Below are 8,312 nucleotides of genomic sequence, written 5' to 3'. Positions count from 1 at the left end.
GACATGCCCGGGGATGGGAGCATGTCTATTATTCTTGGTAGACCTTTTCTTAACACCGCAAGTGCTATTATTGATTGCAATAAAGGAAAGGTGACCTTCACTGTTAATGAGAGGGAGCACACGGTATATTTTTCGAAGAAGATTGATAAAAGGCATGGCCTTAATTCTATTGAGAATATTGAGACCGTGAAGGTTGGAGAGTGGGATTTTCCTCTACATGTGCACCACAAATATAAAACCATTATGGTGGGGACAATATCCATTGAAATAAAGGTACCATGATTGCTTTATAAGAAGTGAAACTTTCTGCTCAAATATAACACCTATTTGGTAGCAAGACTTGATCAACCTTGCTAACAAATATGTTTTATATGAGTAAAAAGAGAAGCTTGTTATGTCTTTGTTTCCTTTATATTTCATCCTCCTTGTTGTACCAAAGTTTAATGTTTTTGAAGCTTCATATATTTAACCAGTTTTTCGAGATTTCCGGAAGTTTTGCAGCTTTCAGTATCTAAAAAAATCAAAAGTGAAGTTGTAAAAAAAATTCTAGAAAAAATAAATAAAATATGTCCATCATAAAAGAGACGCATGGGCACTTGGAGCCAGCCAAGGGGGGCACCCTTGGTCCAGGTGGCCAGCTGGCGCGACGTGCCCCCTGGCCACACCCACAGGTCGTGTAGGCCCACCTGGGCTCCTTTCCAGGTATTTCTTCCTCCCTTCTCTCTCTCACTCCAAAAATCCCGATTTTTCTCCTGGAGCTCAAGTTCTTGCTGTTCTTGGTGGCAAATCTCGATCTCTCTCTATAGCCCATCATTTGCATTTCGAATTTGAGCATTTGCTCCCTGGTATGTGACTCCTCCACTCCTCCAATTAAAATTTTGATTGGTGGTCTTATTTGTGAGTATTTAGGAGTTGTTGGTGCTGTTCATATGAGCTAGCATGCATGTTTAGAAATTTATTTGTGAAGTTTTGATGCAAGTTTATGCATCAGGGAAGTGAGTAGAATAGTTTGCTCCAACTCATTTTTGCTTAAACCTCCATTTTTGTGATGACCCAAAAATTTCAGAAATTAGTTTGTTTGGAAAAGCAAAAGGATGGCTTGGGAAGTAGAGAGCCGAACCTACTCATAGGCTAACTAGAGTTGCAGCTTCATCCTCTACTATGAGGACAAGTTACAATGATGATATCGTGCCACCAAAGTTGTTCCACGAGACGAACACGACACGTACCATGGCATACACGTGTTCAGATTTCCTTATGGCAGCAGGTATTAAGGATGAGTTTGATAACCTCTGTGCAACTGCAGGTTTACCACATCTCATAACACGACCTGTGCAACAATATCCAAAACTCACCTATTATTTTGTCAACTGGTTTAGATATCATGATAAAACTTCCATGATTGAGTTCAAATTATATGAGGATGTCTTTACCATGTCTTTGGCAGAATTTTGTGATGTTATAGGTGTGCGGAATGTCGGGAAGACGACCAAAATGGACATTCAACCCTACGAGCTGAAATCCCTATTCGCTCCCCTTTGCAATAAGGACCCGCGAGAAATTCACCGGGGGAAGATCTCCAGCATCTTGTTTCCCCACATCAGGTATTTCACATACTATATTGCTCGAGGGGTGCTAGCTCGTGACAACATGAGTAACATTTCGGCTCCGGATCTCGCTATCTTGGCAGCCGCCCTCTTAGGAGATTATAGGTATAATATTGGTGCTTTGATTGATCGTGGCCTTGTTGCTAACAACATCAAAGGGCCTCACTTCGGTGGCATTTATGCCACACTTATCCTCGAGCACCTCGGGCGCACTGTGTGCACGGATGATACACATTTTTCATTCACAAGCTTTGATCTTACCGCTATGAAGAGGCATGAGTTTGTTACTAGGACTTCTGAGTTTGGTAACCTTGTTTATATTATGAGGTTTGGCGAGCTTACTACTCGCGAGATCTGTCTACCTGCACCACTTTTGTTTGATCACACTAGCAGGAACGGGTGGTCTTGCACCTCAATTGAGCTGGACGAGTTCGTGATCCAGCAGCAGTGCCACAACCCCATGGAGGAGATATTCCCGAGGAAGAAGAGCCTTCTCCTTGGGAGGCCAGACGGGCATCAGTGTACGCGCCCGAAGCCTCGTATGATTCTTGGGGCCACCCGTACCACTCCGGAGCCGGAGGAAGCTCCTGTAGGCCATAGTAGCCAAGCTCAACTTAGGCCAAAAGCCTAAGCTTGGGGAGTACTTATCCTTCTCCCCTTTCATTGTATCATCCGTAGTTTCCTTTTTAATCTTTTCGGAGTTTTTGCCTGTTCTTATTTGCTCTTTCTTTGCAAAAACAACAAAAATATTTCTCTTTTCTTTTGCTTTCGTTTAACCTTTGGAAAACCCAAAAATATTTATTTTCTCTCTTTAGTTTGCTTTGTTTGCAGAGTTCGGCTCATGTCCGTGGTTGCAATTGCACTTGATTATATCTTTCTACATTCGTTCGTGCAAGTGAGGAAGCAATAATGACGAAGATCGACGAAAGTAATGCAAAAAGGAAAGCCGGTATGAACTCTATTTGTTTCTACTTTTGTACATATGCATGTACTTACGATCTAGAGACCAGCTTGTAGCGACATAGTGCTATGATTACAATGCTTTCCCAGTAGTTCATGCTTTCTTTGTGACTAGTCTCAAATAGCTGGAGTGCATAATGTGTTATTGAAATGATTAGCATGCATTGCATTGTTCATGGCTTGGCATATTAGAGTGGTATTTCCCTTGAGAGAGTTTTCGGATTGACTTGGCACATGCTTACACATGTTTATAACTATAAGTCTATAAAGCCTTGACGATCTTTTTATTTTAGAATAGTTATATCGCTTTCATGCCCGATTCAATGTTGCTTTGTCGCTCTGCATGATTATGACCATTATTGCTCTCTAGTTGGTCGATTTCCCGTCTTTTGCAAGCCTTCACCTGTACTAAGCGGACTGACTGGTTGTGCATCCAAAATCCTTGAAACTAGTTGTGCCATATGAGTCCACCATACCTACCTATATGTGGTATTTATGTGTCATTCTATGTAAATTTGCATGTGCATATTCTAAATTTTCAAATAAATATTTTGTTTTGTATGACCGAATCGCTCATGCAGCGACTAGGGGCTATCAGTATCTTCCATGCTAAGTAGGTTATTCTCAAGATATGTGTTGATTCAATATCATTCACGAGAAAGTGGCTGGTAACCGGGATGCCCAGTTCCATGCTCAAAGTCAAATCAAAATTAATGAAACAAAACTCCCCCGGGATTGTTGTTTGTATGGACGGTACCATGGATTCGGCCAGCCTGGAGTGTGATCAATTGGTGGAGGGGGAGTAAAACTTTACTATTCTGTTTGGGAACCGCCTATAATATATTTGGCATGGAAGATATTCAGATATCTTAGTTGTTACATTGACAATGAAAGCATACCACCCAAAATTTTGATTTATCTCTATTTTAAAGCTCAAGGTGTGGCACCTCTTCAAATCAATGCTTCCCTCTACGAAGGGCCTATAAATTTTACTTTTCTATTGATTCGTCCTCTTCTTATAAAAAGCACCAACTATAGATAGCATAATTGTCATTCTCAGTGTAATGTGCATTATCCCAAAGCACCACATTATCTTCTACATGATTGTGATATTGCTTATTCTGAAATATTTATTTCTAGTCTCCTTTAATACTCCGAAGGAGCTTTGCATTTATGTTTTGCTTCACTCTTGGGGGCTAGCGAGATACCACTCTAGTATATCAAAGTCATGTGCATTGTGATCTCGTTATGATTTTTGGTTACATATTATTCATTCTTAGTTGTTTTAAGTTGTTCACATGATCGAAGGATTGCTTCGTGCATTGTCTTTGTATCATTACTTCAATACTTGTTGGACTTGTTCGTAGTGCATGCTTATATACATCTGATGAAGCAAAAGAGTTTTTCAAGGTTTTCTTTGTCACGTTCAGTTCGTTGAACTGAATTGCTTGAGGACAAGCATTATGCTAAGCTTGGGGGAGTTGATACGTCTCAAACGTATTGACTTTTCCAAACATTTTGCTATTGTTTTGGCCTCATTCTTGCATGATTTGAATGACACTAACCCGGACTAACGCTGTTTTCGACAGAGCTGTTTGTTTGGTTTTCTTGTGTGCAGGAAAATGGATATTTAGGCGTCCCAGAAAATTCCCATAAAAAATAGAGAAAATCCACGCACCGGGAGGAACCATGGGCCATAAGATGGGCCACACGGGAGCCACAAGGTCCCCACGCGACCTGTGGGCGCGACCTGCCGCCTGGCCGCGTCGGGAGGTCGCCTGGGTGGGGGCCACCCCCTCGGGTGCCCTACTTTGGCTCCTATTTTTACCCGTGACGGAGAAATCCCAGAACAAAAGTCGTTTTGCAAGTTCTCGGCGCGGAGCCACCGTCACCCTCGGTTCTTCTTTGGGAGAGCTAATCTGGAGGTTGTTTTTGCCTCCGGAGAGGGGAAATTGTCGCCATCGTCATCACCATCACCACTCCATCATCCTTCCATGGATTCCCCCATCATGTGTGAGTAATTCCTTGTTGTAGGTGAAGGGGATGGGAGAGATTGGATGAGTTAGATCATGTAATAGTTCGTCGGATTGTTGGGGGCATGTTGCCTATCATCTACTATGGTGTTTATCATCTTTGCTACTACTTGTTTATCTTAATGCTTGTCACTTTGGGCCCGAGTGCCATGATTTTAGATCTGAATTCATTATGTTTTCATGAATATATTTGTGTTCTAGATCCTATCCATGAGTATTATGCACCTATTATAGTCCGGAACCGGCGATCCCAATGGTGACAGCTTGGGACACCAAAGGGGATAGACTATAGTTTGAGGATTCCATGTATCCATTGATTGTTAATGCTTTGTTTCGGTGCTCTTGGACAGGAGCACCTTAATCTCCATAAGTTCCTTCTGGCCCCATTGATAGCGGGATGGAAGGACAAAAGATGTTGTGCAAGTTCTTATTGCAAGCACGCACGACTACCTCGAGATACATGCCTAATGTTTAATATATGCCTAGATGATCATTACTTTACTATGTGCCTTGCCCCAAGTTAAATACATGATATCTGATACGTCTCAAACGTATCTATAATTTTTGATGGTTTCATGCTATTATCTTGTCATCTTTGGATGTTTTATGTACCTTTTATATCTTTTTGGGACTAACTTATTAATTAAGTGCCAAGTGCCAGTTCCTGTTTTTTCTGTGTTTTTGGCTCTTTTCAGATCTGATTTTGGAACGGAGTCCAAACGGAATAAAATCCCCGAAATAATTTTTTCCCAAACGGAAGAAGATCAGGGGGGCTGTGGGCCAAGCCAGGAGGGCTCCAGGGAGCCCACAAGCCCCCACTCCACCACCAGGGGGGAGGCGGCGGTGGCAGGCCTTGTGGCCTCCCTGAGCGCCACCTGACCTAGATCTTTGGCCTATATATTCCCTAAAATACAGCAAAAAAATCAGGGGAGCCTCGAAAATACTATTCCGCCGCCACAAGCTTCCGTTTCCGCGAGATCTCATCTTGAGACCCTTCCCGGCGCCCTGCCGGAGGGGACTTTGGAGTTGGAGGGCTTCTTCATCATCATCATCGCCCTTCCAATGACTCGTGAGTAGTTCACTTCAGACCTACGGGTTCGTAGTTAGTAGCTATATGGCTTCTTCTCTCTCTTGGATCTTCAATACAAAGTTCTCCATGATCTTCATGGAGATCTATCCGATGTAATCTTCTTTGGTGGTGTGTTTGTTGAGATCCGATGAATTTTGTATTTGTGTTCAGGTTATCTATGATATATATTTGAGTCTTTGCTGATTTCTTATATGCATGATTTGATATCCTTGTAAGTCTCTCCGAGTCTTGGGTTTTGTTTCGCCAACTAGATCTATGATTCTTGCAATGGGAGAAGTGCTTGGTTTTGGGTTCTACCATGTGGTGACCTTTCCCACTGACAGTAGGGGCAGCAAGGCACACATTAAGTAGTTGCCATCAAGGGTAACAAGATGGGCTCTATCGTTGATATGAGATTGCCCATCTACATCATGTCATCTTGCTTAAGGCATTACTCTGTTCTTTTGGACTTAATACACTAGATGCATGCTGGATAGCGGTCGACGTGTGGAGTAATAGTAGTAGATGCAGACAGTATCGGTCTACTTGTTTTGGACGTGATGCCTATAGATATAATCATTTCCATAGATATCTTCATGACTTTGTGCGGTTCTATCAATTGCTCGACAGTAATTTGTTCACCCACCGTCTACTTGCTTTCATGAGAGAAGGCACTAGTAAACACTACGGCCCCCGGGTCTATTCACATCTATCGTTTACACCTCCGCTTTTACTTTGCTTTGTTACTTTGTTGCTTTCAGTTCTCACGTGGCGAACAATCTATAAGGGATTGACAACCCCTTCATAGCGTTGGGAGCAGGTTCTTTGTATTTGTGCAGGATCTTGTGATACTCCTCCATTGGATCGATACCTTGGTTCCCAAACTGAGGGAAATACTTACCATCGCTGCGCTACATCACCCTTTCTGCTTCGGGGGAACACCAACACAAGGCTCCAAGGCCACGCGGGAAATCATTTGCATATTTGCCTAGGAAGTCCCTTAAGGCGTAACCGTAGCTGAAGGATTCCTGGTGCCGTCGACACACCTATTTCTGGCGCCATTGGAAGGTCTTTTGCATTAACACAGCTGACATCAGAAGTATTTCTGGCGCCGTTGCCGGGGAGGAGAGATCAAGATCTATCCAAGTAGGTCTCACAAACTCATCTCCTGCATTTACTTTTTTGCCAATTGCCTCTCGTTTTCCTCTCCCCCACTTCACATTTGCCGTTTTCATTTGCCCTTCTCTTTTGCCGTTTTCTTTTGCCCGTTTCACTCTCTCTTCCTGCTCGTTTGTGTGTGAGATAGTCCATCAATGGCTAGACCCACCACTCCAAACGACACCCCTGAAAATGAAGTTCTCAATTTCAGGCAGAATGAGGAAGAAAATTTGAAGGACGCTTGGTACAGGATTTGCAATGCTCAAAGTAGATCTACTCGTAAGCAATCCACTACCGTCCTCCTTCGCAGTTTCTATGTTGGAATTTCACCTTGGAATAGGTATATACTTGATACCATTGTAGGTGGGAACTTTTTGGGGAGCCATATTGTTGACTCCTATAGAGCTATCATGAATTTGGTAGGCTCACCCCCGCTCATGGTTAATGGAACTACCTTGACCTTGGAACACGTGATGCAAAGGCTTGACGCTATTGAAAACAAAGTTGCCACAGTTGAACTTATTGATGGTTTGGATAGAAAGATCCACAATCAAATTACTCAGTATGGATCCAAAGTGGGAAACTTTTTGAAAAATTTAAGGGAGAATGAACTTATAGTTAATGATTCTTCTAGAATTGGCAAACTAGAAGATGGCATAACCAAATTGGGTTCCGCTTTTGCCGCTGTGCAAAATACTCCAAATCTCACTCTCAAAAAGACCGTCAAGCCTGTTTTTGTTCCTAAAGATAGTGGTGAGTCATCAATAAAGATGAAGATCTTAAGATGATAAATGATCACACTACTTATGGTTTGAGGACCAAAGATGACAATACATGATTCCATCACTTTTTGCCTAGCTAAGGGCGTTAAACAAAAGCGCTTGTTGGGAGGCAACCCAACGAATCTATCCTTTTTCTTTCTGTTTTGTGTTTTCCACACTTTCATAATTCTATTATGATTGTGTTTTTTGTGTTTCTTTTTGCGTTTGTGCCAAGCAAAACCGTTATGATTAGTCTTGGGGATGATCGTTTGATCATGCTGGAAAAGACAGAAACTTTCTACTCACGAAAAGAATTTTCATTTTTTTTCGTAAGAGCTTTTGAGTTGATTCTTTTTGCTTCTTATTGATACGCAAATTCTTCAGACTGTCGTAAGTTTTCAGAATTTTTGAATTAACACACATAAACAAAATATACAGATTGCTTCAGACTGGTCTGCTGTTAATAGATTCTGTTTTTGTTGTGTTGGTTGCTTATTTTGATGAAACTATGGATAGTATCGGGGGTATTTGCCATGGAAGATTGAAAATACAGTAACCCAACATCAGCACAAGTAGAATTTAAGTTTTCTACAGTACCTAAGGAAGTGGTGGTTTGCTTTCTCATACTAATGTTATCACGAGTTTTTGTTTAAGTTTCGTGTTGTGAAGTTTTCAAGTTTTGAGTGAAGTTCTTATGGACAAAGAGATAAAGAGTGGGAAGATC

The sequence above is a fragment of the Hordeum vulgare genome, chromosome 7H (assembly GCF_904849725.1).
Source record: "Hordeum vulgare subsp. vulgare chromosome 7H, MorexV3_pseudomolecules_assembly, whole genome shotgun sequence".
In the NCBI taxonomy this organism is placed as follows: Eukaryota; Viridiplantae; Streptophyta; class Magnoliopsida; order Poales; family Poaceae; genus Hordeum; species Hordeum vulgare.
The sequence above is the reverse complement of the archived record's forward strand: the minus strand, read 5'-3'. Positions refer to the sequence as shown.